General features: G+C 36.4%; 1 protein-coding gene across 1 annotated transcript in view; it reads right to left on the bottom strand.

The window, feature by feature from the left end:
* Positions 1-15,790, bottom strand: part of spop (speckle type BTB/POZ protein) — an 87,621-nt gene that overhangs the window by 57,584 nt on the left and 14,247 nt on the right. The window lies entirely within an intron of this gene.

The raw sequence follows: 15,790 nt of genomic DNA, 5'->3' as shown, positions 1-15,790 counted from the left end.
GAACTGCTCAAGGAGAGTTGATCAGTCTGAAGCCCTGAAGGACTCAGACCAGTTCAGAAATCAATCCCATCATCCCCTAGACATGACTTCAAACACAAGCTGGGCTCTAACTGCTCCATACTCCCAGGGAAGTCCAAATCTCTTCAGCTTAACGCCATTATCATCCAAAAACCTGCTCACGGCGGTACCAAGGGCTGGATTCACTATCCCGTCAACTAGTAGTATGTGTGTCGTGTGTGTCCGGTCTAATATTGCAGGTGTAAAGTGAGAGATTACTGGATCACATAATGCACTCGCTGATGACTGAATTAAGCCTCTTTCAGATGACTCATGTCATTGAACTACAACACATTGGAGCAAAGCATCAACTACAGCACTTCCGGTCAAACGTTTTAGTGTGCCACTCAAAGTTCAAACAATTTCACTAACCCCACTTGCTGCTGACCTTTCAAAGCATAATCAATGAAGTAGTATGCCTTCCCTGTGTTTGCCACGAAAGGTCTGCACCCACATTTATGATTTCATTATGGTTTTGATCATGTAATTATTTGTTTGTTTGTGTCTTTTCAAAGCAACATGAATGTTTCAAACGGTCATGTTTCCATTTTTTTTTTTTTTTTACTGTTTTCAATGGTAATAGTAGCATACACACACTTACATGATATAGACTAATATAATTACAGAAAAATGATTAAGATGAAATTTAATAATAATAACATTTCATAACAGAAACTGCATTATATGACTGTACATATCAAGTCTATCACTGCTCACATGACAACTTTTTTTGTTGTTGTTTTTTAAAGTCCAATTTGTCCAGGGGACATTTGGGTTTTTTTCTTTCTGTGATTCATCAAAACAATCAACAAACCTTTTATTCTAATCTCAAATGGTTTTCACCCTTTACTATGTGCACTTCCTGCTTTTTTGCTACCTAGCAACCTTATAAAAATAAATAAAATCACTCTTCCCTGACATTGTCTGTATGGATGTGTCCAAAGCCTAAATCCAAATTCAGAAAGGCACAGAAAATGAATAATGCATTCTATGGAGCCCCTAAAAGGACATGGTTAGGCTTGCTGTGGTAGCCAGTTACATTAAAGTACATCAGATTTCACTTATGACGTGCAAAGAGTAAGAATAAATGACTGAAAGGGCTATGTCGGAGGATTTGGTGCACAACAGATCCTAAGCGTCGACGGCAAATGTGTTATCTAAATGTGTTAAGTACCGCTACGCCCTATAAACAGAGTATACGTAATCGCGAATTGGAAAGTGCAAGTAAAAGGCAAATGTGCATTCAAAAGTGATTTCAATACCCTGCATATTGATAGCGGCTCCCTGATGCTGCAAACTCTGACACACACCCGTCTGCTCTCTCTCACTCGTCTCATTCACTCCGGTTAAATAGTGGTTGTATTATGCATAATTTTAGTAATTCCCGCAGGTTTCGGCCTCACAACAATAGTCGGGGTGTAAATTGGACAATTGATCACGATTCAATACAATATAGATTCTCATAGCCAGTGATACGATATTTTCTGATACCTCAAAAAGTTCTGTGATATGATTATGATACGATTCAATTCAGGGGTATATTGATCAATATTTCGATAATATGATATTATGTGCCTATTTTACACAACCAGTTACATTTTTATTAACTCACAACTGCAACCAAAATATATAACAAACATTTATTTCAAAATTGCACATCCTGAACCGTGATTGGGACATCCACAAATAAAAAAATACACACAGTAATCTAATGACAGCTTATGACATGAAAGTATTTTAGTTCTGTGCTAAAATGTGTAATGTCAAAAAAATGATTTTATATTTTATATATATATATATATGTGTGTGTATATTATATATATATATATATATATATATATATATATATATATATATATATATATATATATATATATATATATATATGTGTGTGTGTGTATAATATAATATAATATAATATAATATAATATAATATAATATAATATAATATAATATAATATAATATAATGTATCACACACACACATACATACACACACACACAAAAAGGTGCCTCTATAAATAGCCCACAGATATCTTTTTTTTATGCGTTGAATACGTTTTATAACAAGACTATCCAATGTTATTTTACATTAGATTACTTTAATTAGGGCCCGAGCACCGATGGTGTGAGGACCCTATTGAAATTGCTCCGTTTATTTCTTTAGTATTTCTTACCTGAGAAAATGCAGAAAACCTACAAAAGTGTGGAACTCAATACATTAAATCAGTGGTTCTCAACCTTTGTGACTCTGCAATATTTGATATTAAAAATTTTTGCATTAATAATGCCAAACCTGTTTGTCTGAACTAACCAGGACTGACTCCTGAAATTTCAGAACCTGTATGTTCTTCAATAAAAACAATAGCTATGGTGGGGGGATTGGGGGAAATCTGAATTCAGTTTACATCATGATTTTGTGTTTTTTTAGCATTTTAATTTAGATTAGAGTTATAATATTATAATATAATATAATATAATATAATATAATATAATATAATATAATATAATATAATATAATATAATATAATATAATATAATATAATATAATATAATATAATATAATATAATATAATATAATATAATATAATATAATATAATATAATATAAATACATTCAAATCATCTACGATAATGGGCCTAATGGGCCCCAGTCCCCTGGTTAAAAACCACTGCATTATATTGTGGTGGGAGGAGCAATGACAGACACAATGGGTGTGGCGTCAAGCCTTGGAGAGGCTTTTGCTTAACAAAAAATAAAGTGTCCAAGGGGAAAAAAAGTGTCCTATATAAACAGGTGATCAGGTGTCCCATAAGGACACCAGTGTGCGTGCACGGGGAAAGAAAGCACTAATACAATGACTAATACAGTGATATATTCCAAATCTTCTGAAGACCAGTCTTATTTAAAGTCATATGGGTTTGGAATCACATGAGGGTGAGTAAAAAATGGTGACTTGGAATTTTCAGTTTTTGGGTGAACTATGACTTTCAAATATGATCCCATAAAACTGCATATATCCGCTGTCCTTCCCATAACACACAGTGAACACATTTAATGGGAAGAAGCAGAGAAGGCATTTCAAACCTGTGCAGCTGTAATACGCTTCACAGAATTCTCACCTCTGCTCTCTAATTGAAGAAAGTTATTTATGCCATCTAATGAGCTTTAGAAAGTCAATTCCTTGACATGCACAATAATAATTAAAATTGATACTTAGTCTGAGCTCATCTATTCAGCACAGCAAAAGAATCACAATACTATTGATTTTCACACCTCTACCACAAAGAGATGAAAACAGAAACAAGTTCCTTCATCTGACGATGGATAGATGGAAGTAATACAAGGGCTGTGTCTCAAAATATAGTGAGCTGCCAACATGCCAATCAGAATTTTTGGATGTGTCAGAAATATTTATGATTACTAACTAATGGTAGGCAGTTTACTAAGTTTCAAAAGACAGCAATAAACAAATTAGAGACAAAGAATAGTTTCCTGATGTACTTCTCACAAACTGCACATAAACAGATCTTCCTTGTCAAGGCGGCAAAGAAAAAAAAACATTCCAAACATGGATGCACATAACTGAAAGTAGATCAATGTTAAAAGCCAATTCAGGTTTACACATCACATGCAGCTCAATCAATATTAGATCCAACAATTGAAATAAATAATCATCGCCAAAAGGTGCTTCAGTAGTTAAAGAATGAATGTGAGCACATGAGATGAGAGAGAGAGAGAGAGAGAGAGAGAGAGAGAGAGAGAGAGAGAGAGAGAGAGAGAGAGAGAGAGAGAGAGAGAGAGAGAGAGAGAGAGAGAGAGAGATGAAGTGAGAGAGTGGAAGAGACAGATAGAGACAGATGATCAACTCAGCACTGGACGGCAATCTACTGCTAGGAGAGATGGAAAGACAGAGAACCGGCGATAAAGAGAGAAGCAGAAAAGACAGAAGATGAGAAACAATGTCAAAGAGTGAGGTGAATAAAAATGGAAGCATAAAAAAGAAAGTGACAAAATACCTGTAAGAACTGTTTTAAACATCCTGCATTAGATTTCCTTTGATAACAGACAAATTATAAAATGGCTATCAGGGTGGGCCATTAAAGGAATAGGCACAGTTCATAATTTTGGACTGAAATATTAGTTAAAGAACAATTACAAGAAATCACATTTATCTGAGAACGGTGACCTCATTCAAATGCTAATTTAAATGGAACCACAAACCCCAAAGTACTAATTTGTATTCAGTCTGGCAATTATATTTAAGTTACAGCTGATAACACTGACAAATGTCGATATTGTAAATCTATACTTACTAATTTTAAATATTCTTTTTGACATCCATTATAGAAAATAGACAACGCTGTTCAAAAATTAAGGTCATTAAGATTTTATTTTTAAAGAAAATACTTTAATTCAAAGAAAGATGCATTAAATAAATTGATCAAAAGTAATGGTAAAAGACATTCATAATGTTACAAAAGATATCAGAATGATTTCTAATAGATCATGTGACACTGAAGCTTTGAGTAATGATGCTGAAAATTGCTCATTTTAAAATACAAAACAGTTACTTGAAATTACAAAAAAATTTCTCTCTTTGTTTTTAATGCATTTTAAAAACTCATGTTAGTAAATAGAAGTAAATAGATTAGAGATGAACCGATGTATCGGCCAACAATCGGTATCAGCCGATAAAAGCTATTATAGAAGCTATTGTTAAAAACAGCCAATGATAACGTCGATTTGATGAGTTGTGTTCATACTGCAACTCATACTATGTGTGAAGAAAATCTCGTGTTGAATTCAGTTAATGCGACAATAACGCATTAACAGTTAAAAAAAAAAATAATAATAATAATAGCGACATTAAAGCAGGCTCTATCTGACCCTATGAATCACCCATAGTTCAAGCTAGGGTTGTCAGGTCTGTTTTTGTTTGTTTGTTTTGTAACGGTGGCGGCCCATCCAAAATTAATCTTTTACATTTTTTTGGTTTTAACCAAATAAAGTTCGGGCGCCAGGTATAAAATATCAGTTACATGAAAATAATAAAAAAAACTTTACAAACAAGTATGCAGTTCAAGTGAATATATATATATATTTTTAGTCAAACAATAAAGAGATTGCAATGCAATTATACCACAGATATCACATTCAACCAAAATAATAACAGCAAGAAAAAAAAACAATTCCATATATTCACGTCCTGGGTAGTAGTAACGGCAGTTTCACAGTTTCAGGTGTCCAGTTTTCTCCACATTATAACTCCAAAATGAGCCACACAAAAAATAAATAATAAAAAACTAAGAAGAGAAAGGAAAAAAAAAACACAACCACAAAAGGAGCGAGGCAAATAATTGATTAAATAAACTCAACAGTTCCCAAGTTCAAAAAAACACAATATGCCAATAGGCGAAATAACGAAAGTAAAGATGTGAATGCGTGACTTTGTATATTATGTGTGTGTGCGTATTGTTGTGGTGAGTGTGTGTGTGCGGGTTGTTCTTTGTGGTGAGGCCTTCGAGAGAGTTTGGAGAGTTTTCAGAGGACGTGCATGGAGATGGAATACCTTTACTCGCTGGTATGGATTTTCCTGCCTTCTGCAGGACAACGGCACAGGTCTGCAGCTACTGTTAGGAGTAAGGCTTTGCTTTGTTTATTCGACTCGTTCGCCACGGCAGATGCGAGTCGCGTCGTCTCAGAAGAGCTGGTACGAATTATTCTGCACTCTTCTGCAGGGAAACGGCACGATCTTGCTCCGTAGCCAGTATTAGCAATAAACCTCTCGGTCTCACTCCAGTTTAGCCATGGCAGATGCTGCGATGCGTGTCACGGAAGAGCTGGAGCTGCTTCACCAGGTAAGTGGTAAGTGCATTCTGTTTCCTCTCTCGAATACTTCACACCCTGTTTACAAATTGATGTCCTTTTTATAAGTTTTCACTTAATTTTTTTTTCCAAATATGGGCACGGATGCTGGAAGGCTCGTGGACTTCCGCACCGTCACAGTTTGTTTGTTTTTTGCTACACTATTTGTAGCACCTCTCATCCAGTAATCACAAAGATCTTTGTGCTTTGTTACGAAACAGTCTCAACTTTAAAATTCTGTCCATTTTATCACAAAATTCAAAAAATAAATCACGTTTTGATGCTTTTAAATGTGACACCATAGATCGGACGGACGGACAGTTGTAAGCGTACCTTCCGCATGGACACAAAAATTGTACCAAGAGAAGACATCCGCAAACCCTCCTGATGACGAAAATCAAGTCACGTGGACGGGGCGCGGACCGACGTGGAAAGCCGAAGTATACTTTGGGCTTAAAGATCTTCCTAGAATGATCTGAAGGTAGCATTAGGCAGCGAGAGGTACAGTTGTGTTCTTCAGAGTGAAGCTATGTGTGTAAAAACAGATGATAAGAGAGAATAAGTGTCAACATGAAGAGCGCTGCTGTCAGCTGGAGGACAGATAGACGCGCTCACACAGGTATACAGAAGATAAATGCTTCCCCTTCACACATTTAACTGAAGACATTCAAGGGCAACAAGTCATGATCAGACGCTCTCTGCCAAGAGTGCTTCACTTTTCTTTTCTTCCTGTTTCTACCAGTCCTCTTAGTAGCCAACCACATTCTTCCTTTCTAATGCTTTTATCTGCACCCTTGAAAGTGCCTTTCATAACTCTGTCTGTGTGGACTGGTGTGAAGGAATGCATTCTGAATTTACACATCAGCATTTCTTTCCAACAAAGGCAATATTTTAATTTAACTTAATGCATTTTAATGTGGGAGGGACTATAAATCATTCAGCTGAACTTTAGCTTCTTAACTTTAGCTTTGACTGCAGTTAACTTAATATTGTATTTTTAGCATTTTAATTTTCTCACTAATGATTCTGAGAATAAAATAATTGGAAGACCACCTGCTGAAGATCCCCACTTTATGTGCAGCGCTACCTCTTAAAAATATTCATACATTTGTTTTGGTGGCCTAATGAGAGCAATAGATCACGTGTGTGTGTCGCCACATGGAGTTCTAGAGATGAGAAAACTTCTATGGGGCGTTAAGGGGGGAATTTGCACATCATGCGCATTGGCAAATGTGGATTGAATTTCCTATTAGGTATGCCTAATTCATTTCCACATGGCCACATAAAAATGTCTGTCTTCAAAACCAAAATGAATGTGATATACTGTACGCATTCTACATGCAAATATAACAGTTGATTTCCATGATGATCCTAATTCTAGTAGGCAGCTAAATTTTCTGCTTAACACACTCTTGGACAGTCACTTCACAGGCTCTTTACAGGCAGACAGAACCTCAGCATCCAAAAAGATCTAAATAAAATAACTGTGCATATATGTTTGTCTAATAATTATTAGACAAACATTTTAGGAGAGCCCTAGTATGTTTCAGTCAGCCTTGTCACTAGGGCTGCACGATATAACAAAAATGATCAAAATATTGCAAATGTACATATCGCGATATGCATAATCGCAACAGCTTGCGACAACTGCATGAACTCAAAACGATTACAAAAACTCAGTCTTAGGTTGCCGCAGCAGAGGAAAGAAATCGAGTGTAGCAATATATCAGATCCGTGCATTCGCTCTTAAAGTGACAGCACCCTGATAAACCTGCTTGTGTGCCTAATGCTAATGCAAACAACAAAGAACAAAGAAAATAGAAAAAATACGTTGTCATTGACTAGAGCTGTACGATTCTGGATAAAATGAGAATCGCCATTTTATTGGTTTCAAATAGAGGTTCCACGATTGTGAATAGACAACTAAACAAAGTAACGTAATTTACTGACAAAATATTAATTGCTGGGGAAAGAAATTTAATTAATTTTAAAAAAAGGGTTTTGAAATAATTCAATGACTCATTAAATACTTGTTTCATTACTGGATGAATCAGTGCTTTTGAACAAATCTTTTAAATGAATGATTCACAGACAAATACATTTTTGTAACAGTAACGAATTATGCAAGCGTTATTTAACACATCAAGTGCAAGATCCATACTAGATCCATCCATACTTTACCAAGTATGTTTGCCATATTTACAATTTTAGGCATTAAAATTTTGGAAAACAATGCATCACGTGTTTGATTGTTGATTTTTGTACACAGTTGAAGGGGGGGAAAAGCGAAAGTGTAGACTCAGTCAAATGAGATCATTTAGTCAAAATTACACCATTCTACCCACAACTAGTGTTGCACGATATACCGATACTAGAAAGGTATCGCGATACCCTGCTTTTAGAAACGGTACGGTTCTTCATTTTATTAGTACCGGTACTTTAAGTGCCAGCTGTATTTCCTAATGTGCGACAGCAGGGAGCAGTGTGTGTGCAGCGCGCTGCTTCTGAGGCACATTGAGTGCGTGTTTATTCCTGTCAACTGCGCAACCGCAGATGCACAAAGCAAAATATGGCATTATTTTGCTTACATTGCCGACAGTCAGGGCAAGCCCACGGACACCACAAAGCCCGTCTGCAAAATACGTTACAAAATAACGCAAGCGAAGGGAGCATCCAACTTGCCAAACATCCCGATTTGTACAGAGAATTTAAAGAGCGACAGGTTAGTGAATGTGATACCAGCGTTATGTTTATGCTCTCAAAAATTAAATGAGTGTTATTTATATTACTCATGCAAGCAGACATCCGCAAAGAGGTGTATTATTGAGTCTAATAAGTGATATCTGGTTGCTAAAATAAAATTAATTTTAAAAAACAAATATGTGAAGGGACTATACAATTATATTAAACCAATTTATGCTTTAATAACATTGCTCTAATTATTTACAGTAATCAATATTCTCACTGTCAAAACACTTACATGCAGGGCTTGATGACAGCCACTCCCACTAGCCACTTTGGCGAGTTGAATATAATTTAAGTTTACAGCCAAATGGTCGTCGAAGATCGTCGTAGCACAAAATTACAATCCAATCACACAATTCGTTATTTACATGCAGTTAGTGAAGGAGGGATAGGCGGAATTGCGCTGAATGACACACAACAGAAGCGCTCTCTCGCGTGCGCTCTCTCTCTCTCTCTCTCTCTCTCTCTCTGTCTGTCGCGCGCGCGATCAGTTTTCCTCGCGTCTGAATAGTCAAATACACGTGCACACAGATGTCTAAATGTCCATCATGTGGAGTATCTCGCGTGAATACAGTCGGTTATGGCTTAAGTGGACGTAAACAGGTGGGTAATAACTGGATATTTGTCAGTTACGTCCATGCATTCAGCAGCCCAATTAAATAGGCCTGTCCATCATTAATGTTAATCAAACAACAAAAGCTGTTAAATATGTTAAATAAACCTAGTGTATCTGAAAAAAGATTATTTTTAATTTACTACTGTTTTTGTAATTTGCTTCTTTGTTCTTTTATATAGCATAACACAAATAACTTGTTCTCATACTAGCTCATGCTCATACATTGTCCACCTCTTGCCCACCTGTACATACCAGCTGATATAAAATGTAATCTTGATTTGGGTGGTCAGTCTGCATTTAAAAGTTTGAAAGTGTTTTAAATCTTCTAAATCAAGTAAAATGACTCAAAGTAATTTAAGCATAAAAAAGTCAGCTTTAATCATATAAAATGTAATTTACCAACATCAAAATTGTGGCCAATAAAAATGCTGAGTGGCTAGTTACTTTGGGAAACCACTAGCCACAGTTCTGTCATATGTTATTTATTTACTTTTCCTACTGTTTTAGGTTTTTGCCATAGTATCGTTTAAGTATCGGTATCGTGATACTGAAGTTGGGTATCGTATCGAAGTCAAAATTTTGGTATCGTGACAACACTACCCACAACAATAAAAAAATCCTTCATTTGATTTGTTTTATTAACATGCTCAAACAACAATAAAACAGTCTATACTTTCTCAGTAAAAGACAATGAATAAAAGATCACATTTTCTGCATATGACAAGAGCGATGAAAAGAGAGAGAAGCACTGAAATGACAGAAAGAACAAAGATGTCATCAGAAGCAGAAGAAGAGAGGCCTTTCTTGGACATCTGAAGAGGGTCAGAAGCAGATGAATGAAGATAAAACTGTCCGGTTGAATGAGTGATAAAGACTTTGACACTAACTTAATTACTGATAATTGATTCTTCTCCTAAGAAGATGGTGACACAAAGTGCCATAAAAGGAATCGGTGTGTATGCGTGCGTGGCTGTCAGGAGGTATTCTGAGCAGATCTATAAAGCATTTTGACATCATACCTGATGAGAATGGCATCAGAGCCCTCAGAGACACACATGCTTTGATCAGAAGCGCAGCTCTCTAAACTAGCAGACACATTGCTGAGACGAGACCCAGGCCACCCGTTTGGATGGACAGCATAGAGACAGAGTGAGATGAAGGAGAGCAAACATGTCCGCTCTGAGTGGTCCCTCACATTGACGAACAGATGAGACTGAAAGAATGTCCTTTCAACCACTGGCACGCACACAAACACACACTCATCTCCAGTAGGGTGATATTCATCCCCATCACCACAGTTTAAAGTCGCCATGAAATCAAAATTGACCATTCTTATTTTTTTTTAAAGAATGTTTCAGTACTCATTATAAATGATTTATCTGTGCACATCTTTTTTTTTTTATTATTCATAAATGCATATGCCCTAATAATTTTTAAATCAAGAACTTTACCTTTCACTCCCCATCAAAAATACATGATGTGTCTCGGAGGGTGGGGCTAAATATTCTCCAGAAATGACTGCAAACTTCCAGAACTGCATCCATATAGTTAGCAAGCCCCAACTTTCTACAATTCAATCAATTCCTGAAGGCATACAGCACACAAAAATGTGGCTTGACCAGAGCCAGTTTTAGGCAAGCCTCCAAGCAAAACAGTATCTTACAGTATCGCAATATATTGCAGTATATTGTATTGTAACCTACATCATGATGCGTCATTTAATATTGAGTATCTGCTGATACAGAGTCCCGAAAAAAGCAACAACACAGAGTAAGTAAGTATAGGGCTACTAATAACAATTTTCTATCTATTTTATTGATTTATCTATCAATTATTTTCTGATTAGTTAGGAATAATCCTTTGGTTAACTTGCCAATAAATAATGCCTAACTTCTGCCATTCATTTTATTTAAAAATTCTCATGATAACACTTTAAAATAATAAAAAAATATCCCAACATAAAAAAATAAAGTGGCAAGAATCAAACATAAATTCAATCCAAAAATGGCTAGTGCCAATTATAATCGAAAACTTATTTAATATTCCGCTCACGTATAATAACGGCCGCCCAAGTATATTTGGAGACACATTTTTGCTTTTATTATTTTTTATCCTCTTATAGTTTTATATCCGCGCAAGATAATGAAACCATCCGTGATCACTTAACTAGTCGTTTCGTACCTGCTCGTTTGTGTCAGAACTGTTTACTCCCGCTGACATTCAAACGGGCGGTGCATTTTGCAAAGTCACAAGGGGGCGCTGTTGCGCGTTCTACAAGTCCACACAACAGCACTTCAGATTGCTTCAAAGTGATTCTCAATCAATGAAAAGCGCAGATTTATGCCAAGCTATTGCTAATGAACTCAAGTTGATGAATTATTACAAAGTCTACTTTATGGCCTTTTATATAAAATGTTTTATACGGTTGTAAGAATCTGAAGGATCAGCCTGCAATAGTACAGACATTTCAAAATAAGAGTACCTGTGTATTTCGGGCTTGTTTATAATTAAAAGTCACACGCTAAGTTTTTTCTTTTTCTTTTGGGCATTATTGTTTTTTTGGTTACACTATAAACTGTATTTAATTTGATTTCCATTTAATTCATAGTAAATTATTGTAGTCTCCCCCACAGAAAGAAAAGACTAAGAACATTATTTGACACATTATTCATTTTATAAATTTTACTAGTAAAATCTGTGTCCCATTCACTGAGAGAGACACTATATGACAGCAAGGAGAACATAGGAAAATGTGAACCATTTAAATGCTGTAATTTTGCATAATTTACATTACAATTTTGCATAATTTATATTAGTATGTAATTAAATGTAATATGTTTAATTTCAATAAATACAAATACTGTTAAAAATCACACATTGTTTGTTTTTCACATTTAGACCATTTTTGTGCCGTGGGTAATAGGAGGATTTTTTGCCCGGCTACCACCGCAAGTATATTTCAAACCTGTGGGAAGCACTGGGTACATGTCAGTTTTCTGAAAATAATCTCGCCCAACTAATGCTATATCTAAAAAATTCTTTAACTAAAATCTATACAGGGAACTATCTCATTTAATACATTAGTATAATATTTAAGGTTCAAATTATCAAGAGTTTTAACACTTTCTTTGGTTAAAACACTGAGCGGGTCATTACATGAGACATGATTCAACATACCTTCAGATGTTTATTCATCTTTATTTTGTGCTATAACTAGTAGTGAAGAGGAACAGATGATCAGTTCACATGCTTAAATCACCATTTTCAATTTGATTGGCTGGAATCAGGAAGCATAGATTATATTATATACCAGCACTATATCACCAATTGACCAGACTGATCTTTACATATAGTAGCATTACTAAAAAAAAACATAATTCAAACACTAGACAAACATTTACGCCAACAGTCAAAGGTCTGTCTATGTGAGGGCATACGAGGAGTGACAGACAGTTGCTGCAGACTAAATCCTACCAGGAATTTAAAGCAAGTGGTGCATTTCCAATCACTTCCACTGGTAATTTTCCATTTCACTTTGGCTGCTATTAAACATCCTAAACTTTGCTTCAATTCAGTAAGGAGTGATGCTGACAAGCTCTTTGAAAGTACACTTCATGACTCCTAAACATTTGCATCAACTGTGTAAAATCACTCATTCTTGAAGAGAACTGTTTTACAGGGATGCCCAAATAAAATTTTGTGTGCCATTGAATAGAGGTGTAAGAAAATATCAAAATATGTGAATATCACAATATTATGTTTGGCGATACTGTAACATTTCTCAAAATCGGTGTATTGATATTTATTTTTTTATTTGTTTACATCCAAGATTCATGTAGCTGGCTTTGTGCTTGGTTTAAAGCTGACCGCTAGATGGTAGTGTTATCTCAGTACGCATGCAGAGAAGCGCAAGGGTGCATCGTTTGCATTAGCATTAGCAAAACCAGCTCACAAGATGATAGAATTATACCAGCTCCCGCCGCGGTGTACAAAGCTGAAGTGTGGGGTCATCCTGGCTTCAACTATATAGAAACAACTAAAGGAGATTGACAAGAGTCACGTGGTTTACAAAATAAGCCATGCTAAAATCCAATACTGGAGAAACACATTGAATCTGACAGCTCACTTAACATCCAAAAACCATCTGCGCTGCTTAGAGTGGAATTTCAATAGAGGGTTTTATACTCCAGTTTTATGCATATGGTGGTGTGTTCAAAACAAAACCTCTTCCTAAAAAAAAAACAAGAAATGCCACAATATATCGCCTTTTACAGTATCACAATACATTGCAGTGTATTGTATTGTAACCTGTATCGTGAGGTGTATCATATCGCCAGATTCTTGGCAATACACAGACCTCATATCGAATATTGAGTTTCTGCCGATACAGAGTGCCAATCAGAGTGTCATACAGAGAGTTTCTCAGGGGCTCAAATGTAAAAATAAATAAATAAATAAATAAATAAATAAAATAAATAATAATTAAAAAAATGCATCTATCACTGTGGAGTAATTCCAAACAATTACTAGGGCTGGGCGATATATCGAATGCTTTTGTCACGCGCATTACGTCAGTAAAGCTGGTTCCCCGATTACCGCTAAATCGTCATCACCTGCTTTCAAATGGAGCGCCACTTAATAGACAGAGCCGTAGTTCACTGACAAGCCACGCAATATCCCGTTCAATATCGACAGCAATTCATTCGATATATCGCCCAGCCCTAACAATTACTACAGTAATTATATTTATAGGTCTATATTAGAGCCTGACCGATATGGGTTTTTGGGGACCGAAGTCAATACCGATATTAGGGATTAAAAAAATAAATAAATAAATAAATAATTTCAGGTATCTAACAGTTTTCAGGTACAGAAAATGAATAAAAAAATATAATCAAATATAAAATAACATGGCATCTTGCTATTCAGTCAAGAGCAGTGAGTGATTTCTTTGTCATTTGTTGTTTAACATTTAAAACACAGACAGCAAGAATATTAGGCTTCTTTCCCTTTAAGACTGTTATACGTTCACTTAAGACATAACCGACTATGTCTGTCAGGATACTTGTCAAAATGGGCATGTTGGCATAATTTGTGTGTGAATTTGTCCATTCAAGCGCAAGACTTGAAAGAACTCAGTATTTGCATGCTGCCTGAGATAGGCGTGTGCATGCTTCGGATAAGCGCACACACAAATCTTCTCACACAGCGTGCACGTGTTCTCTTTCGTGTCTTGCTCATGAATGTTTAAATATATTAGTTTAGTTTAAACACAGATAGCAACGTGCGCTATTCATGTCTCACCTGCGCTCGCGCGCTATCAACACCCGGGTGATGACAGCGTGAATGACTACTCATATTCGAGCACATGGCACTCGCATTGAACAAAGTTTACAAAGAGTGATTGTTTTGTCCACACTTTTTGATCATCGCTGTTGTAACGTATTGGGAAGCCAAAATGCGTATCAAATCGACAGAGACATACATTAGCGGAACTCTGTCTGCTGTTTTAGACGTTGCTTTTTTCAAGAAACCATATTATGCATCATCAGATGCATGCCGAAAATGTTCATATTGGTGGCGTATCTGTGGCATATGCCACAGGCTCATATCGGCCGAGAAAAATCGACAGACCGATAAATTGGTCGAGCTCTAGTCAATATACAGTATAAGCACACCCCACAACAAAAACTACTATATCTAGTACTTTGTATGGCCTCCATGATTTTTAATGACAGCACCAGGTCTTCTAGGTTTGGAATGAACAAGCTGGCGATATTTTGCAACATCTTTTTCCATTCTTCAAGAATGAGCTCTTTTACAGACTGGATGCTGGATAGAGAGTGATGCTCAACTTGTCTCTTCAGAATTCCCCATAGGTGTTCGATTGGGTTCAGGTCAGGAGACACTGAATCACTTTCACCCTGTTCTTCTTCAGAAATCCAGCAGTGGCCTCCAGATGTGAGTTTAGGATCATTGTCATGTTGGAAAAGTGCACAACGACCAAGGGCACGGAGTGATGGCAGCATCTTCTCTTTCAGTACAGAGCAGTACATCTGTGAATTCATGATGCCATCAATGAAATGCAGCTCCCCGACACCAGCAGCACTCATGCAGCCCCACATAAGCACACTGCCATTCATCTTGGTCTCATCACTCCAGAGTATAGAGTCCCAGCAGTCTTCATCTTTGTCAGCATGGGCCCTGGCAAACTCTAGACGGGCTTTTTTGTGCCTGGGCTTTAGGAGAGGCTTCTTTCGTGGACGGCACCCATGCATGCCATTCCTCTACAGCGCACGTCATATTATGTCACGGGAAATAGTCACCCCAGTTTGGCTTTCTACTTCTTTAGATAACTGCAGTGAACTTGTATGCTGATTTTCTTCAACCCTTCTCATCAGAAGACGCTCCTGTCGAGATGTTAACTTCCGTGGATGCAGTTCCATCTTTTTAAATGTTTGTACCACTTTTGCTAGAGTATTCTGACTGATAAGTAAAGTTTTGC

Source organism: Chanodichthys erythropterus, chromosome 3 (assembly GCF_024489055.1).
Source record: "Chanodichthys erythropterus isolate Z2021 chromosome 3, ASM2448905v1, whole genome shotgun sequence".
Lineage (NCBI taxonomy): Eukaryota > Metazoa > Chordata > Actinopteri > Cypriniformes > Xenocyprididae > Chanodichthys > Chanodichthys erythropterus.
Note: the sequence above shows the minus strand (reverse complement) of the source record. Positions and strands in the feature narration are given on the sequence as shown.